Source organism: Podarcis liolepis (genome assembly GCF_965112155.1).
Source record: "Podarcis liolepis genome assembly, chromosome: 13".
Classification (NCBI taxonomy): Eukaryota; Metazoa; Chordata; class Lepidosauria; order Squamata; family Lacertidae; genus Podarcis; species Podarcis liolepis.
Genome location: NC_139573.1, coordinates 30,192,120 through 30,212,035, shown reverse-complemented (window position 1 = coordinate 30,212,035; position 19,916 = coordinate 30,192,120). Strand labels below are relative to the sequence as shown.

Sequence of the window (19,916 nt, the reverse complement as noted above, 5' to 3'; positions counted from 1 at the left end):
CTTGCGAAGCAAGCCCATAGGAGATTCGTTTTGCGAAGCACCTCCAAAACGGAAAACCCTTTCGTCTAGCGGGTTTTCCGTCTTGCGAGGCATTCGTCTTGCGGGGCACCTCTGTACTGTATCCTGAAACTTGCACACATGTGAGTAAGTGTGCACACACACTCCCCCCCTCAATTCAGTACTGATGTCAGAACAACTAAGTCACACTATTTCCTAACTCACATCCGCTACAAATGCTCCAAATTTTACAAAATGTTCTTGGGGGGAAAACAGCAGTAACACGGAAGGAAGAGATTGGGAGATACTAAGAGATACGTGATAAAAGTAGAAACCAAGAGGTACGAGGTGTGTTTACACTTGCACCCCGTCTTGTAATGCAACATCTAAAATTCACTTTAGTCCCCCCCCCCATCCTTCAGACCTCTCACACCCATGCAGACCCATGAGGCCAGCTAACTCACTTTTAGGGTTTGATGAATAGTTCTGATTAAATATGAGATATGGGTCATGCCGTTTTCCAGACCTCCGACTCTCATCAACCAAGATAATCTCCCCACCCCATCCGCCATTACTCTTTACAGAGAGCAAACAGCAAAACTCCTAGGCACCTAGAAAACTGAAGCCGGCGCCTGGAAACTTGAAATCTCTTTCTCCCCCCCCCCTCGCCCCGCCTCGATACTGTGCAACTGCTTCCCCCTCCCCCAGAACACCCCAATTCAATGCGCAGCCGTTATCCAAACGACAGCTACTTCATAGATTAGCTTTGCATAATTTATTCTGCCCCCAAGGTTCAGGTTTTCAGATGATTTAGAATTCCTTTCGACAAGGACTGAGATGAGAGAGGAGAAAGGAAAGAAAGGGGAGATGACAAGTGAGGAAGAGGGGGGAACCGGACTAGGCATGCATGTAGAAAATTAGCTACCCCAAGGGATTTTGCTCAGGCTTTGGGTCTGACCCATTCTCAGACACTTCCACATAGGTTTGATTGGCTAGTGACCCCTGTGAGTTTTGCTCCCCCCCCCCCAGTTTGTTTGCATTCAGTTGTCTGGGGGGAGATAGGAGGTTGCCCTCAAACATAAGCTGGCCAGCTGCATTAGGTCACCTATTCCACCATTCTGTTGCCCACAGTGGCCAGCCAGGTGCCTTAGGAAAGCCCAGAAAAAGCATGATGACAAGCAACTTCCTTTGTTGCTTGTCCTAGGTAAAGGTAAAGGAACCCCTGCCCATTAGGTCCAGTCATGGCCGACTCTGGGGTTGCGGCGCTCATCTCGCTTTATTGGCCGAGGGAGCCGGCGTACATCTTCTGGGTCATGTGGCCAGCATGACTAAGCCGCTTCTGGCGAACCAGAGCAGCGCACGGAAACAGCGTTTACCTTCCCGCCGGAGCGGTACCTATCTATCTACTTGCACTTTGATGTGCTTTCGAACTGCAGGGACCGAGCAATGGGAGCTCACCCCATCACGGGGATTCGAACCACCGACCTTCTGATCGGCAAGTCCTAGGCTCTGTGGTTTAACCCACAGCGCCACCCACGTCCCTGTTGCTTGTCCTAGCACCTGGTATTTGAGAGGTGTAACTGCCTATGAGGCTCCTTCCATGTATGATGCTCATTAGCCATTGAGAAGACAAGGGCAAAGGACCACCGTTCAGCGGTAAAGCAGCCCTTCTGCATATAGAAGGCTCCAGGTTGAGTGTCCAGCATTTTTGGTCAAAAGACTCAAGTAACAGGTGATGCAGAAGACCTTTGCATGATCTCCTGGAGAGGCACTACCAGTCAGAGTAGACATTATGGGACTGGATGAGTAAACAGTCCAACCTGGCATAAGACAGCTTCCTATCTCCGCATGAATTCATCTAATCCTTTTTTCCCCACCCCAAAGGCCATCCATGCTAGCAGATCATCCCCAGACCTTCCATCAGTGTATGCCATTGGATAACTAACTAACGCAGGAACACTGTGTGAAGGAATCTACTGTCAATCAGCATCCCTGAGTGATCCAGTTCAGTGTTATATTGAAGGAGGGGAGCAAATCTTACTCCCTCGCCCACCAAACACTCACTTGCTTGGGTTAGCTGGAGGCCAAACTAAATGAGATGGGTCTGCCAAACCTTATGGCAGCAGACCCATCTCATTTAAACACATGTCTACCCCATCCCGTAGGAAGAGGATACCCCGATTTAAAGAGAGAAAGGGGTGTGCTAACTCTGTGTCCATAACTTCCTGGCTCTCATTCTAGATGCTCTTCTTTCAGCCAGGCTCTAAAATCAAAAGGGAGGAGGGTGCTGCAAGGAGGGCCAAGTTCAGTGCCTTCTCTCTCTCTCTATATATATATATTAGGGTGTCCCACTGGTGTGTTAACACCAGCAGAAGATTGCTGCTATTGACGTAAAACCAAAGTTATGATTTCCATTGTGAACGATATGCATTTTAAGAGTTCATGCATGTTTATGACTGCCAATAAAATAAAAAAACAAGACTGTATATTGCAAATTTCATATTTTTTTTGCTTGTTTATACAAAGAGTGAGCAATTTATGCTGCACACTGGGCGCAGTTATGGTTAGTTACGGCAGTGGTGTCCCGTTGTTGTTGTTGTTGTTGTCGTCCCTACGTACACACCCACACCCTACTGCTTTATATCTATGAGGGGCAGGCCCACATTTAAAGGGGCAGGCCTGCCGCCATCATTTCTCCTTTGCCCTGGAGCTATTTGCTCTGCAGGCACCTTTGTGCAGCAGCACATCTGCTCTCTGTTTGTGGCACACAGATACCAGCAGGGGGGCGAGGAGAAAGGAGATTTCTTTTTTTCTTTTCGCTGTGTGAGAGTGCTGGGATGGCAGAGGGGAGGGATCTTTTATCTTCCGTGTCTCCAAATGGCCAATTTACACTTGACAAGACAAGGGGGTTTGCATGAAGCAAAGAAATGGGCATAGCCAAGCAGTTGGGAAGGGACACACACACAGAGAGCCACAGAACAACTCCAGGTCATCGACACATGCTCCTGAGTGTTTGGAGATGTGGGTTCCCCTTTCCATCGCCAACACGGGTATGCACACAGAAAATACAGTGGTACCTCGGGTTAAGAACTTAATTCGCTCTGGAGGTCCGTTCTTAACCTGAAACTGTTCTTAACCTGAGGTACCACTTTAGCTAATGGGACCTGCTGCTGCCACTGCGCCGCCGCCGTGCGATTTCTGTTCTCGTCCTGAAGCAAAGTTCTTAACCTGAGGTACTATTTCTGGGTTAGCGGAGTCTGTAACCTGAAGCGTCTGTAACCCGAGGTACCACTGTACATGTGAGCTGCAAACCAGCCCTCATCCGGAAGCGGCAGCCATATAGCTAAGGAACTTAACAACCCAAGTCCCTTGCTCTCTTCCACTTGGCAGCAATTGCCCCACTGACTCTTAATTTCACCCAATTTCGCCCACGTCTCCACTACACTGGAGGGCACGGAATGCCCTGCCAGATCTTACTCACCCCAATTCCCACTCTCATTTGCTCTACCCCCACCATACCCCCAGTAAAGCCAGTCTGCCAAACCCCCCCCCGCCCCCATCCTTTGCCCTACACACACACACACACACACACACACACACACTGCAGACCCTTCGCGGCATGTTTGTGATTATCCCGGCCTCTCGTGATAAACGATGCTGTCAGGAATAAATTTAATCAGAAGCAGACAAGATTATTGTATTTATCACTTTTTACCGATCGGGCGGCTTCCAGGGGCCCAGAGGCAAGCAGACGCTGGAATGGGGGTGGGGGGGAGTGGTGCTAAGTGAGGGGGGAACACCATAGGTTGAACAAAAGACACCATTAATAACCACCAAAGTCCTGGGGCATCGTGGAGGGAGGGAGGGGAGCAGTGAAGGCAAAAGAGCACCACATTTTTATTTAGTTATTTATTTGGGGTGGTGGTGGTGTGAGCGTGTGCTATTTTGTCCATCTCTGTCATTTGTGCAGAGTGTGGAGTTTTTATCAAAGAGTTTTATCATCCCAGCGTTACTCGCTCTAGGCTAAATTTATTTTACACATTGATTTAAAGGCATAATTAAGGTCTTGGGGGTCTCCCCCTCCTTCACACACACAAGGCTCAGTGGCATTATTTCTTCTTCTTTCCCCCTAACCGGCCCCCCCTCAAGACACCCCGCCAAACTAATCTTTCAATTTAAATAAGGAAAGCAACAATGGGAAGGGAGAAAACAGTCTGTGTGGATTTTCCTCCTCCATCTCAATTGCCAGCACAGGGCAAAAAAAGAAGATGGGGAGGGGATTTTATTAAGAAATATTTTTTACCACCTTTTAGGGTTAGCACCCCCCCCCCAAGACATCTTCCAACATATAAATCCCCAGTAGAAAATCAATAACAACATTTACAAACATAACACCGTAAGAAAACAATGGGGGGGGGGGAGAGAAAGCAACAACATTCAGCCCACTGAAAATAAGAAAAGCAGACAAATAATTATACACTACAACAATGTAATTTAAATCCTCATTTAAGAGAAAGCAGTAAGGTAAGTAAGTAATGGGTCTTTAGAGCCCCGTTAAAGGCCTGCGGTAATGGGGCTTTGTGTATTTCAACTGGAATAGAGTTCCACAGGTGTGAGGCTACTGCCTATATCTCATGAAATTTAGCGATATTATTTTAAAACAGAAACTGTAATACTTCCTCAGAAGTGGGGGGAGGATGCAGGCAATAAACTGAGCTCCGAATTCAAAACATACACCGTCATTTGTATGCATCAGTATCACTTATTAGAAGCCTTTAAATTGTGCAAAAAACTTTAATAAATCTTTTTTTGCCCGTCTCACAGCAGTCGTGTAATGCATCTGATTCATGCCACAATAGCTAAGCCAGCCTTTAAGGTGCTAGAAACTTCTTGCTTTTCCTGTTAGGAATTCTGGGACGATTCCCATTTTACAGGTATGGAAAACTGTGGCCAGGCCTCACCCACAGGAGTAACTAGCCAGATCAATTTTAACCCTCGGTTTCCCACAATCAAATCTCCACAGCACACTGTGAGACTTTTCATACGTTATGGTTTCTATATGGACAGCTAGCATTTGTTTTAAGCGTATATATATGTTTGTGAAGTATGAAGAGAGGAAAGGGGTGTTTGTGGGGTGAAGTACCATATTTTTCGCTCTATAAGACGCACCAGACCACAAGACGCACCTAGTTTTTGGAGGAGGAAAACAAGAAAAAAAATATTCTGAATCCCAGAAGCCAGAACAGCAAGAGGGATCGCTGCGCAGTGAAAGCAGCAATCCCACTTGCTGTTCTGGCTTCTGGGATAGCTGTGCAGCCTGCAATCACTCCATAAGATGCACACACATTTCCCCTTACTTTTTAGGAGGGAAAAAGTGAGTCTTATAGAGCGAAAAATACGGTATTCAGCAGCTTTGTACAGTTCAGGGGTAGGCAACCTGAGGCCCAGGGGCTAGATGAGGCCCAATCGCCTTCTCAATTCGGCCCGCAGACAGTCCGGGAATCAGCATGTTTTTACATGAGTAAAATGTGTGCTTTTATTTAAAATGCATCTCTGGGTTATTTGTGAGGCATAGGAATTCATTCATTATTATTTTTTCAAAATATAGTCCGGCCCACCACATGGTCTGAGGGACGGTGGACTGGCCCACGGCTGAAAAGGGTTGCTGACCCCTAGTATAGTTATTTGAAAACATGCATATTTCTGAAAGACAACAGGGCTGTTAAATGTGCGCTGTGCACTCTACACAGTATTTGCACATAATGTGTGAAATGGCCCTGAGCATTCAGGCCTTGCTCGCTTCCGGTCCATCCTCAAAGTGGTAGCAACGCTTAAGTCACAACATGAAAAAGTGGGTCTCAGGGAGAAAGACCCATGTCAGCTGTCAAGCAAGCAATCGTGGCACAGACCCCCTCAAGTGAAGAACACCACCAGAAAAACATGTCTGGCTAGGCTGGAGGAGACCAGGCACAAATCCCCACTCAGTCAAGAAGATCATGAGGTGACCTTGGCCTAGTCTCTCTCAGTTTACCTCACAGCTTAACATACTCTAATTCCCCAAACCTCTCTAAATCTCACAGGGATGTTGTGAGGATATGAGGGGCAGGGGACAAGAACCACCTATGCCACCTTTCTGAGCTCCTTGGAGGAAGGATGAGATTAAAAAACAACAACCCATTACAGTTCTTTAGAGAGAAAAAGAACCCGACCAGACCATTTTAATAACTTTGATTTAAATGCCTCTCTATGCAAAGGTCTCGTGGTAGAAAGCTACAGGGCCAAAAAACACGACCCCGGGGCTCCTTTACGTGGCATTTCCCTACATATTTGATGATGGCACACATATATTCTGCTGCATAGCACACACCAACAAAAGCTGAGGTAATATGCAGACAGTATAAGGGCTTTTTTTTAGCGGGGGGGGGGGGCTGGCCCAGAAGATATGAAGCAACAATAAAGTGCCTTTTCTATGCCCAGCCCTCCTGTCTGGAAATAGAGGGAGGCAGAACCTCCCTCAAAAATAACCCCATTTCTGGACTGTGGCAGAACCTCCCTCAAAAATAACCCCATTTCTGGACTGCAGGTAAGCAGGCTTGCATGGTTGAATGTTCCTAAATACAAACACACACAAAGCAAAACCTTGTGCATAGGAAACTATGGTGTCAGGAAAAGGGTTCCAGCTCACTTTTATAGGCATAGGGAATGGTTTTGTATGGAGAACATCCTACTGCACAATTAATTACTGCCTGCTACAATTAAGGAACAGCTCTACCACTCCATCTTAAGTTTGTGACAATGAGGTCTGAGTCAAAAGAGCACCCACGGGCATCACACTGCCTCTGAGGTCTTCCTCTGGCACCCGTGAAAATTCAGAGTCCACCCCACACCTTGTCGTGGCAGGTATGTGTGAAGATGGTTACCTTTTTCTCCCTTGAAAATGTCCAAAAGGAAAGCAGAGTGGTATGTTTGGCACCAGCTTGCAGGAAGGAGGAGTACAAACAATTCCACTCTTGATTTGTGCAGGGTTTGTTCTCCCAAAGACGTCCCAGAGATGTTTACTCCCGACGCCTTTCTCACAAGGCAGCGGAGGTTTAGGATGAGAGTTTTCCTTCTCCCTCCCCAGGAAGACAAGCCCCATCTGCCCCTCACTTCCCTCTACAGCATGTACATAAACCGCCTTCTTGACCGTTGGACCCACTATCGGTCTCGTCTGCTCAACCCGCCGGAGTCTACCTTTGAATGAAGGGGCAAGTCTCAACTCACCAAGGGTTTGAGAACCATCGGCTACTACCCTCACCTGGTCATTGTTGCATAGTGATATCTTCTAGGGGTCACAGATGAGAACTGAGTGTAGGGTGGGGACCAGAAGGAGCACAGCGTGTCCCCCGCCAGAGGTAATACCCATCCCCTAATACCCGATACACTCCAGAAAGGTTGGCAACACCTGTTTTAAAGCAACTGAGAAACCACCTTTCTTTTCCTTTACATGCAATCCATTCCACTGACATACGCTCACAGATAGCATGTCATGTCCCACATGCTTGTACGTATTAAAGTGCTGTGTAATGACTGGCCTCTTATATAAGCTTTTTTTTTTAAAAAAAAATATTAATAAAATAAAAAGCCCACATATTGCTTATACCTCTTCTGGGTTTTGCTAATTCCCAAAGACTTTCAGTCCAAAACTCGGTTGGATTGCTAGATGCCAGATTTCTATATTGCTTTTTTTAAAAAGCTTCTCCACCCACCCCTCCCATCTTCTTTAATTCTTCTGTTGTGTGTTTCTCTGGCGTCTCTCTTTTGTTTTTGCTGGACCTTCATCACGGTCCCGACCCTGGACCTTATTTCCACTCATTTAATAAGGAAATGAAGGGAGGCCCAATCACCTTCCTATGAAAAATGGCTTTTTGCTTGCCTGAATTTGGGGGCAGGGTTCAAATTTACATTTGAAGCAATTTGAGCATGGGCAGAGGGCCTCCCTCCCACCCACTACATAGCCATGGGAAAGGGTGCAAGGCTTTCAAAACAGGCAGGAGGTGCAGCGCTCCTTCTTAGAATTTATCCAGTGTCTCCATACTGCTTGGAAGTTTTTCTTTGCCCTCATGGAGTGGGGGGGGGGGGTAGAGGGGGAAAGAGGACCCAGCGGAAAAATATATCAAGTAACAGAATGTAAGGAGGGCCCCCACTGGTGAAGTGTTGGGGTGGGGGGGTGGAGAGGGAGAGAACCAATGCATAGCTCTGGGTCATGAAGGAGACTTTAATATGGGCGGCGGCAGGGGGGTGGGGTGGCGGGTGGAAGAAAGGGGTGCTTTGGTGAAAACAGCATCGGGCTAATCACAATGCGGAGGAGGAGGAAGAAATCACTCTGAGGAATTTTTGTGAGGTGGGAGAGGAGACATCATAAAGCCCATGTGCTTTTAATCAGCTCTATGGTTCAAGCCATGACCCCAGAAGTTTGCATCAAAGGCCAAATTTGGTAGAAGCAGAGGGAGTGTATGTAAGGGAATTTGGGGGCGGGGGAGGGGAAGAGAGGGGGGCCTGGGGAACTAGACATGGCAATTTATGAGAGCGGGGGGGGGCGCATTTCTGTGCACACACGTGCTGCATCAGGACCCAAAGCAGTTAGAGCAAGAGAGGGTTCCCTTCTGTTGTTGTTTTTTAAGAGAAAGAGATACTACCAGGTCCAGATTCCGGCAGAGGCCTATAGGCACAAGCTCTGGGATCCTACTGTCCCTTCTCAAAGGCACCAGCCTCTAGTCTCCATCCTCTTCCACCTCAAAACCCTATAAGTGTTGGTTCCCATTTATTCCACACACGCTCGCCCTTATCGGAAAGTCCAGCTTTCTTGGACCTCAACACAGAAAGTGCCCAGCACTGTCCTATTTGAAGAAGTGTGCATGCACACGAAAGCTCATACCAACTAACTTAGTTGGTCTCTAATGTGCTACTGGAAGGAATTTTTTTATTTTATTTTATTTATTTTATTTTGTTTCGACTACGACAGACCAACGCAGCTACCTACCTGTAACTTGCACTAACCATCAGACTCTTCCCAGTACCCTGGCCTCAAAGTAAGAGGACAGAACCTAGGAAATCAAACAGAGTCCCCCTCCCCTAAAAACCAATGCCCTATAACAAAAACCTATTGTTTCTGAGGGAAAGGATCAGCCTCTTCCATTGCTGAACTACTCCCAAAACTAGAAATTCCTCCTTTAAACCCAGCGCTTCTTTGCCAATTCTTAGCGGCGCTGGCCTTTTGGACAAAACAGGGTGGGTGGGTGGAGAAGGCCCTATTTTCTTATCCATGTTAAATGGATAACGCGAGCCCAGTCCAGTGGCAGAACATCCTCTCCACTCATAATGCAAGTTCTGAGGCAGAAGTTTGGGGAAGGGGGCTGCTGCAATTTGGTTACTAAAATGGGCAGGGCACAGTACGTTCTATCTTCCATTCTTTCATGCAGCCAATGATGAAAATTACACAAAACCAAGTCTGCAAAACAGGGCGGAAAGCTCCCGCTTCACTTACCCAACCACATTTCGCCCTTGTGCTTGTTGTGAGGTTGCCAACTGCTTTGCCCCGGCTGGAGTCCTGCAAGGACTTCCTCCTCTGCTTACCAGAAGTGATAAACCTCTTCCACCATGCCCCACTGTCTCACAGCTTGCTAGCTGCCAGTGACCACACCCAGCTAAACCAGACTCCCCCCCCCCCCCCCGCAACCACCACCCCTACCTGCTATTGTGCCTTATTCGCTGTTAATTAAAACAAGGCCTACTTCACTACATCCGTATTAACTGGATCCAGCCGGGCTGTTAATGTGGCAGAGGCATAAACACTGCAATTATCAAATAAAGGCAGTTTGGAACGGGCAAGGGGGGGGGGGCGCAAGGCCTGCATCAGGTGTTGCACTGAAATTACATATACTTACATATACTATCTTCCACCCCACTAATAAAAAAAAACCCAAACACCTTCTTCCATGGCAAGCCATAAACACAAGTTAGGAAAAGCTACTTCCAATGTGACACAGAATGCAGCAGCTCCCTTAGATGGAAGGGAGTTTACACAATTTTTGTGTGTAAAATTGTGTGTGTGTGCAGACTGTTTTGTAAAACAGGCCGATTCCAGATTCCAAGAATGATTTGGAGGTGGGGGGACATTAACAGGATGGGAAGAGATGTAAACAAACGAAATACTTTATTGCGGCATGAGCAGTGTTTGGATTTGCATCCCTCACCATTAGGCAGGAAAGGCCTAGGTGCGCCTGATAAAGGGTGGGGGTAGGCCTCACCTTAAGGGACGAGGGTGGCGCTGTGGGTTAAACCACAGAGCCTAGGACTTGCCGATCAGAAGGTCGGCAGTTCGAATCCCCGTGACGGGGTGAGCTCCCATTGCTCGGTCCCTGCTCCAGCCCACCTAGCAGTTCAAAAGCACATCGAAGTGCAAGTAGATAAATAGGTACCGCTCCGCCGGGAAGGTAAACGGCGTTTCCATGCGCTGCTCTGGTTCGCCAGAAGCGGCTTAGTCATGCTGGCCACGTGACCCGGAAGCTGTACGTCGGCTCCCTCGGCCAATAAAGCGAGATGAGCGCTGCAACCCCAGAGTCGATCACGACTGGACCTAATGGTCAGGGGTCCCTTTACCTTTACCTAGGTCTCACTAGGATTTCCTGCTTACTATTAGGAAGCAGGGCAGCTACCTCAAGCAACAGATGCTGGGGGTTTTTTGCGGGGGGGGGCAGTGGCAGATGTCCCCTTCAACCCTTCCCCCAGCTATTTCCCTGGAAGATGCTGCCCAGTCCCCAGTGCTCATGAAAGGTCCAGATTGGCAGCTTCTGTGCATGGGTTGGGAGCAGGAGGACACATCTTGCCCTTCACCCTCAGGTGGAAAAATATTTTGGGTTGGCCCTGCTCAGGTGCCCAACTATTGGGGACATGACCTAAATGAGGAAAGGGACATTTTTTTAACTGACATTCTACTGCACCTGATCCTATCCTACTTTCTAAACTGTTACTTCATCCATTTAAAGGTGGGCATTGGTATCCAAAAGAGGTTCTGGGAGGAAGCCCTGGTTTCTATTGAGGTTTGAACTAACAGCACCTCATGACTCCACCAGTGAGTCTGTGGAAGAAGACATGAGAGGAAGTGGTATAGAAATTCAGGGCTCCTCAAAACTCAAATGCACACCTGTTGGAGGAAGGGAGGGAGGAAGTGAAGAGAAGAAGAAGAAGAAGAAGAAGAAGAAGAAGAAGAAGAAGAAGAAGCAGCTATAAAGACCACCTGCAACCCAATTTTTAACGTCAAGGCTCTGAAACAACAACAACGACAGTTTGATTATTTGTACCCTGTCCATCTGACTAGGTTGCCTCAGCCATTCTGGATGGCTTCCAGCGTACATAAAAACATAATAATGCATTAAACACTAAAAGCTTCCCTATACAGGACTGCCTTCAGTTGTCTTCTAAATGTTGTATAGTTACTTAACTCAACATTTTATGGGAAGGCGTTCCACAGGGTAGGTGCCACTACCGAGAAGGCCCTCTGCCTCGTTCCCTGTAACCTCACTACAGTGGTACCACCGGTTGTGGACGGAATCCGTTCCGGAGGTCCGGTTGGATCCCGAGGTTTCCGCAACCTGAGGACCGCTTTTGTGCATGCACACGCAGTGAAACCCGGTCAAATACTTCCGGGTTTGCCGCTTTCGCATCCTGAAGTTTACGTAACCAGAGGGTTACAGAACCGGAGGTACTACTGTACTTGCAATGAGGGAACTGCCAGAAGGCCCTTGGAGCTGGATCTCAGTGATGATGGGGATGGAGATGGAAAGCAGAGCCTCTGAGCACGTGCAAAGTGTCTTCATGTCACCTAGTTAAACCAGTCATTGCTATTTCCAGGGCAAAAGATGTTAATTTGTGCAACCTCTCGGTTGTGAAACTGCACATGCGAAAACACCCCCAAGTACATCTTGGGCCCCATAAGAAGTGGGCACCATGCCAGCGCAACTTGGAGCCTTGAGGCAAAAGGAACCAGTCTTGTCAGCTCTGGGAAAGCTGAGGTGGGTGAACTTTGCCCCACTGAGCAAATGCTAAGAATGTGCTAGACAGAGCAGGCAAGTAGGTGGAGAGAAGGGCAGGGAGCCAGGATTCAGAGAGAATTCCCTGACCTGAGATTCCAGGCTGGGAGGAGGGGAGTCTAATGGCATTTGCGGGGTGAAAGGGAGCAGCTAGGAAGCATGTGAATCGTGGCCTTCTGCAGCACACTGGACTTAATTTAAGAACTGTTTCCCCAAAGTTATGCACTGAATTCCTGAGGCTATTTGGTGCTTACAGGCTAATGCTGCTTCAACAGTCCTCCAGAATCTGAGCCCTTGCCTGTTGCACATTGTACTTGAGAACCAGCACTACATGAATTCTATTCAATGTGTTCTAATGAGAATATGCAAATTGAGGCACTATCCCTTTGTAAAAAAAATCCCTCTCAAAATCAACCGCAGCCAGGATACATCAAAGTTCAGTGCCAAGCCCTAGAACATGCAGAAGCTCATGTTCTCAAGGCGTCTGGCTGCACACAGGACGGAATAACCCCTGGGAATCAGCAGGAGTCCCAGATCCAATGGCGCAAGTCCCAGGCAGTCCAACTTAGGGGTACCCACATCAGCCAATATATTTCACATCCACCCACTCTGGGCCTCCTCACTCATTGAACATGGCTCTCCCTGGGATGCAGTCCTAGAAGCTGCTTGGTAGGTCTGCAGCTTCTGCTATATAGTCCAAACTAAGGTGGGCTAGAGGGAAGCAGACAGGCAAGAGAACTGAGAAGGGACTAGCTTCCATACCTCACACCAGGCCAAATGGGTGTAAGTATCAGCTGTGACCAAGAAATGGCTCTTTCCGCTTCTCCTGTGCCTAGAAAGCAGGGTCAGGGCAGCCTTCCGCTTGCCCCCTGCTTTCTAGCCATCCGCCTGAGCGGTTTTGCCTTTGCCCTGCCACCCTCCCTCTCTGGAAAACCTGTTCCTTCTTGCTAAATCAGAGCAAACATCAAGAGGCAGGGCAAGCAGACGTGTGTGGATGAGGTTTGAAGAATGTATCATTTCCCACAGAACGAATAGAAACTCAAATTCTAGATTCGATTACAGGGATTTAAGTGCTGGCTGCATTTCCTCAAGAACAGAATGCACATAACACATGAGGTTTTGAAAACCCACATTTATCCACACTTGACAGTCACACTTTACGTTTTCAAGTGCATGCTTAAATATCGTAGGGATGCACTTAAAAAACGGAATGTGAATTCACCTCTTTATTGACCATGCCAGAGGTCTTTATAGGTAGCAACCTGGAAAGCAGAGAACGACCTGCATTTAGCAGGGTTTTTTTGTTGTTTTTTTTTGTTGTTTTTTTGATAAAGCACTTTAACCAATTTTGAGATTTGGCCTTCTCGCTCCGTGTGCTTGCTGTTCCGTTAACTAAATCAATCTGGGTCTAAAGTTTGCTTTAATGTATACGGTTTGACATGGATGTTGTCCTGACGATTATTTTGCTTTTAGTTTCAACGTTTTAAACTCTATTACTGTCATCAAGGCTATTTTGTCAGTGCCTTTGTTTATTTTTCAATTGCACTTGTGCTTGAAACGAAACACTTAACCAAAAGCTGAGTTTTTAAACATACACAAAAACACAAACACGCTAATTTTCTTGGTCCCATACCTCGCTGAGCAGACCTGAAATCTTACTCCATCCGCAAACTGGACAGATTAAATTCAACATCAAAAACAGAAAAAGCACCCATGGATGAGGATAAGTGAAACCTAGGAGTCCCAGCTCCTTATCCTACTCGCCTTCCCAACTCTACATGCAAATTGTTGAAACAGAACCAAAGGATCTTGAGCCTCAAACAGAGGGCAACAGAGGTGAGTGATCAACACAGGCTCTCACTTGAGAGCCCCCACCAAACACCCCCTCCCAAACTGCGCCTCCTTGGCCTCAGCATATGTCAAGAGGTTTGTTTATTCCTTTTAAACCTTTGTTTCCTGTTATTCAAGTTATTTATAAAGAGGGCTCTCTTGCCTGGAAAGTGGAGAGGGGAGTAGATAGAGAAAAATAAGAGTGAATCAAAGAGAAATGTTGAAAAAAGGAGGTGGGGGAGGAGGAGGAAGAGAAGAGGAGGAGGAGGAGGAGGAGGAGGAGGAGGAGGAGGAGGGGGGATTCTATTCAAGCTATTCTTCCAAGGTTATCCAAAATACAGGTTCCTCCATGCTTCCCATCCTGTAGAACAGGGAGATATGCCATTTGAGCCTCTGACCCCACAGGGCATAGCAAAACACAACGCCAACACCAACCCAACACCAACAGGAAGGGGAGAGAAAATAAACGATCAGCAAGAGATACAGCTTCTTCATAGAACTGTAGCGTTGGAAGGGATCCAGAGGGTCATCTAGTCCCACCCCCTGCAATGCGGGAATCTCAACACGAGGTTCCCCATCCAATTTGAAACCATACCGGACCCTGCTTAGCTTTGCGAATGTGTTGGCAGTTTTAATGCTGTACCACTTGTTGCCATGGATGCAGTTAATAAAGGACCCCCCCCAAAAAAATCCGTAAGCAAGACATATGCCAAAACACACTTCCCTTCCTAGCTCTAAAAATGAAGCGGGCCTGTGCTCCTCTGGGAAATGCAGATTTGCAGGGGCAAAAGCTGTTGGCTGGTACTATTCAGCATAGAGATGCTGATGTGCTCCTACAATAAGCACGATTAACACTGGATGTCTCCTTTTATTCTTTGTGGTGGGGTTCACAAGGAATATGTAGCCTCCCACTCCCACAATGTCCCCAAGCGCATCCTTTTATCTTTTCCTCCGACAAACATGAATGACCCACTGGGGAAGAGTAAAAGCACAGAGCTTTGGGGTGAAAACTGTGTTAGGAGCAAAAAAACCCTAACCCCCCTACTGGGGATGCCACAAAGGGGTATGCACAAGATGGGTGGGTTTGCATGCAGAAGACATGCAGGGTTTTCTTATACATGCCCAGGATCACTGCAATATATAAACCTCAGTCTCCAAAGCAGACAGTACGCTCCAAACACACACCAACACCACAACTGAATTCTTACCATTTATATATAGTAATTTAAATGTTCAAAACACGTCAACTGAGTTACCGGTAGTTAGTCAGTAAATCCTTGCAGCAACCTTATAAAGGAAGGGAAGCGTCATTCCCATATTGCAAGCAGAATATTGGCTGGCCTTAAGAGTCAGCAAAGAAGGAGGCTAATTTCTACAAGGATGCTAAAATACCCTTGCAATATGTGCTGTCTAGCCATATGGAATAAGCTGCGCAGACACCAAGTTGTTCCTGAGAGGTCCTCCTCCAGGTACCTCTCTGCTGTCTCAATTGAGGTGGAGAGCAGTGGGGGAAGAGGGATTTTGCAGTTGCGGTGGGACCCCTTATTGAACTGCCCCCCTAGGAATGTTCACCTGGCTTCTAGTCTTTAATGTCTTTAAGGCAGCAGGTTGCAGCAACTGCAGTTGCTTGCAGATGCTTGCAAAAGATACAAGGGTTTAATCCGTAGCACCCCTGGCTAGGGCTGGGGAAGACTCCTGCCAATGTAAACAAAGCTCAAGCTAGATATAGGAAAGACCATTTCACTCCCCCCTGCTGTCAACCTCTGATGAATCTCTTATTTTGCTGACACTGTTTTACTGTTGATGGACGGTATATTGATTGATGTTCTATTGTGTCTTAGAAGATCTATTATAAACCTCATTGGAAATTTATAATTTAATGGCAGTATTTAAAGTGCTTTAAATAAATACATACTTAAAATATTGATTAAAATAGTAGTATTTAAAAATAAGGACAACTGGCTTGCAGAGCTTGAAAGAAACAAGCGAAGTTTGCTCTGAGATTGTAGGATGCTTGGCTTGCAACAATTCTGCATTGGGTACATCCTTAAGATTCCTTCGGAGCCTGCAATCAACATTTTTACAAGAACACCAAACGTGCTCACAGTACATCCTGGCTCCCCTCCAGAGGAAATCAACCATACAAAGCTTGCCTTGAACTTTATACTGCTTAGAAAGTTGTGGTTGGGGTTTTTTTAAGCCTAGTGTCTGCAAAAACATGAAGTTTCACTCCTAATGACGACAGCTTTTTCTTTTTAAAAATAGATGTTTCTAGTCCTTAAGACTGCAAAGATAAGCTTGGAAAGGTGTAGGTGATGCCTGGTAACACGTGTGTGTGGGGTTTTTTTTTGGGGGGGGGGGGGCGGCTGAGCAAGATTTCCATGCACCAGGAATTTGAAATTCAATATCCCACATACCGTAGTTCCTTGCTCCATCCCATAATGAGTAGCGGAGAGTATTTAAAGTAAGCAAATAAAAAAAACTTATAAAGTTTACAGGTTTCAAGATTCTGCTTTCCTTCCTGCAAAATCTGCAGTGTTTTGTAGCTAAGGTTATTCACAACCTCCCTGTATATACCCTTAGACTGAAAAATGGATTGTTGGGGACACAAACATCAGCCTCTCCTATAAACCTGCAGTGGCACTCAGCATGTAATCTTTCTCCATCTGTAAACTGGAACCACCACTGTCTCCTCCCATTCACAGGTTTGCTATGAGGATGAACAAGAAACAACGTAAAGCCTCGTGCTGTATAATACTTTTTTTAGTTTACTAATACTAAAAGTGAGTTTGGGAGCAACAAATGTACAAGGAAAGGGGTCCAAGGACTTGGAAAGATCAGAGAAAATTTCAGAGAACCTTGTGGAGCACTAAACCCCCACCCCACCCCAAAACGCAAACAAAAATAGCTTCATTTATTGGCTAAATATCCACACTTTTCTTCTTCAGAAACGTTTTGGATTAGAAGCATTTTCTTCATCCAAGATGCTAAGAGTAGCGATTCCCCAATCAAAGGAATTCTAGGGAACCACTGCATTGTTTGAAGCACACAACATTTGTTAGAAAAAATATGGAAGGGGATGCAAGAGTCAAGAGCAGAGCTCAGGGGCTGCCTCAAAGCATATAAAGACTGGGGGGCTCCTTCATTGCCTCTTGATTTGCTGGCAAAGCAGCAGCTCACTCAACTCCTGTTTTTTTTAATTTCCTGCCTAGTTGCAAAATGATGTTCCTTGCCCTCCGGCTCTACAGCTTCTCCCAAGTTGCATCACCAGTTATATTGAGAGAGATGCAGCATGTGCCAAAATCTGGGGGGCTGGAAGGGGTGGGTGGGGAGGTTCAGTGGGTGCACCATCATACTGAAGGGAAGAGATGTTTTGTTAGTAGTTTTCAACCCACATGCTGCGCGCAAGGATACCTCAAAGCTCAGTTATTCACAAGTCTTCATGGCAGGACCCCAAAGAAATCTATTACCTCCTATTTGGATTGGAGGGAGGGAGAGGGAGGTGCTAGTCTACTGGGCGTTCAGCCATGTTAAGAAAAACAGGTGTAGAGCTCAGGGGCACACAATATATATAATTCCCATGACACTTGCATGAGATCTAAGTTTCTAGTTCTGATGGTTATAGGGACAAGTTGGGGGTGGGTGGGAAACGAGACAAGGAAAAACAGCAATCAGACAGAAGGAAGCAATTACGCAGAGAGCAGAAATATTTTCACAGCTCCAACGTTTTTGTAGGGCTGACTTGAGTTTTCTGTGTTCAAGGATGGCGATTTGAGGATTAAGTTGTCAGCCTTGAATTGGGCGCAAGAGCACAGAACCTGGTAGGCAACCCAACGTTAAATGAAAAGCTAAATTTTAAATGGATTTTTTTTATTTAAAAAAAAATAGATTGAAAAAGACACCTTTCGTTAATATTATAGAATGGTAAACGAATCTGAAGTTCAAGACTTCACTCTCGACCTCATTTCCATCTCCATCTCCCTCCACACTTTAGCTCCGCTCACCCCCAACACCTCCTTCCGCAGCAGAGGACTGTGTCTAACACACAGCAAGCAAGATGGTGCAGTCAATTGCGAGGACATAGAAAGCAAGCGCATTTCGCCTGGTTGTCCCAGGGTGGGGTTGACAGCACTATCACCCCAGAAAGCCAATCTAGGAGAGCTCAAGCCTGCTCTGCACCCCTTTTCTGAGGTGTATTCCACAATTTTACTGCACAGGTGAGAGGCGTGGTATTGAGAGGAGCAGCCTACGTCTCCCAAGAAATTCAGAGTTAAGTTTTAAGGTCTTCAGAAGATAGGAGACAGAAACAATGCCACTTGAAATTTAAGGCACTGGAGACAGGATGAATGCATCCCTGAGCAATATTTCCAGGAGTCAGGAAAGAGGGCTTCCAAGTCTGCATGTCTTTTACTGTCTCCATGACTCTCAACAGTATGAGTTCTGCAACCAGAAAGTGAATATTGGGGGTGGGGGGAGAGTTTCTTACCAAGCACAATATTTACTGGTCTCAGAATTGAGCTTGCCTTGGTATGGATTATCTTTGTGCAGTAGTCTGAATTTGTTGTTGTTGTTTTTAAAAGAAAAACCATATAAAAGGTAGCAGGTTTTCAGTATTCCATATGTAGCCCAGGAGCAAGCAGTATCTAGGAGTGGAGAACGACAACAACAAATTCAATTTTGGCTTTCTTTCACCTGTTTTCCCCAGGGGGAAACCATCTTGAAAGCGTCTAATTGTCATGCAACAGTTGACGGCGGGTCCTTTTGGACAAGCATCCCGTGCAAGTCATGTGACCCGCAAGAGACCATGGCGCCCCAAAACGCACGTTTTTGGACACCACGATCTTACACATTTTGGAGCATCTCCAAAATGAGATGTCCCATACAGTTGATGGGTATGTGCCACAGTACCCCCTGGGTGGGTTATGCAGACCCCCCGGGGTCCATGGACCACCAATTGGGAACCACTGTCTTATAGCACTGGTTTAGATGGAGGAACCCAAGATCAAATCCTCTCTCAGCTATGAAGCTCACTTGGCGAGTCACTGACTCTCAGTCTAACCTACCTGGAAGGGTTGTTGTCAGTTCACAACATCGGTTCACATTCCTTGGAGGAAGGTGGGGTGCAAATTGTAATAGATAGATATGTAATCATGGGAGTGTTGAGATGTTTAGCAGGGCTGCCTGCCCAAATATTCATACGCATATAATACATCAATTATTGTATCTCGGTGCTGAAACTTGGATAGAAGCCCAAAGAACCTTGTTTTCAAAACTTAATGGAGTATCAAACACGCTTCACAGTCAAAATAAAAAATTCCTGAACGTGTTGGAAGAGCCTGGGCGTGTGTCAAGTCACATGACTGTGGATTTTATGGACAAGTTGGCAAAGTTTGCTGTTATTTAATTTCCGAATGTTGAAACAGCTCAACTGTTATAATCTCGATTTTTAGGTAAACATTAAAGCGGGGGGTGGGGGGGAGGAGAGATTAGAACTCCAAAATGTTAAGCGTTGTCTTTTCAAAAGCTAGAAAGTGCGCCAAGCTTCAAAAACTTTGCGTTATGTTTTCATGCCAAATTTAGTAGAGGCCTGGCAGCATCAAGACACAGCTTCACGGGGTCTCTGGATGAAGGGGAAGAACGCTACAACCAACCAAAAGAAATGGCCAAGAAGAGACCATTCTACGAAGAGGAAAAGTAAGTGTTTAAGATAAGACACAGCACCCACTCTGTTTTGTCACCTGCACTTTAGACTTCTGGCCTTCCAAATATAGAGAACTACAACTTCCATCAAACCCGGCCAGCATTGCCAATGATCAGGGACAATGGGAGTTGTAGTCCGCAACATCTGGAGGGTAGCACACCAGCTACCCCTGCGAAGACCAACATTCTGGTAAGTTGAATACTGGAATTGACCTTGCCTCTCTCCTAACATGCCAAGTGGGCTATCAGCTTCTTTTTAAAAAAGTTTTAAAGAAACACATGTTTCTTCCACTACAGATCTACTCTTGGTTGTCTTCC

The 19,916-nt window shown here is 46.4% G+C and overlaps 1 protein-coding gene and 1 long non-coding RNA gene across 3 annotated transcripts in view; one reads left to right on the top strand and one right to left on the bottom strand.

Moving 5' to 3' along the window:
- Nucleotides 1–19,916, bottom strand: part of RARA (retinoic acid receptor alpha) — a 191,463-nt gene that overhangs the window by 95,339 nt on the left and 76,208 nt on the right. The gene's annotated exons all lie outside the window — the stretch shown is intronic.
- LOC310690882 lies at nucleotides 5,408–19,348 on the top strand. Its single transcript, XR_014518247.1, has 3 exons — nucleotides 5,408–5,998; nucleotides 6,758–6,897; nucleotides 11,025–19,348. It is a non-coding gene; the product is annotated as an uncharacterized lncRNA (long non-coding RNA).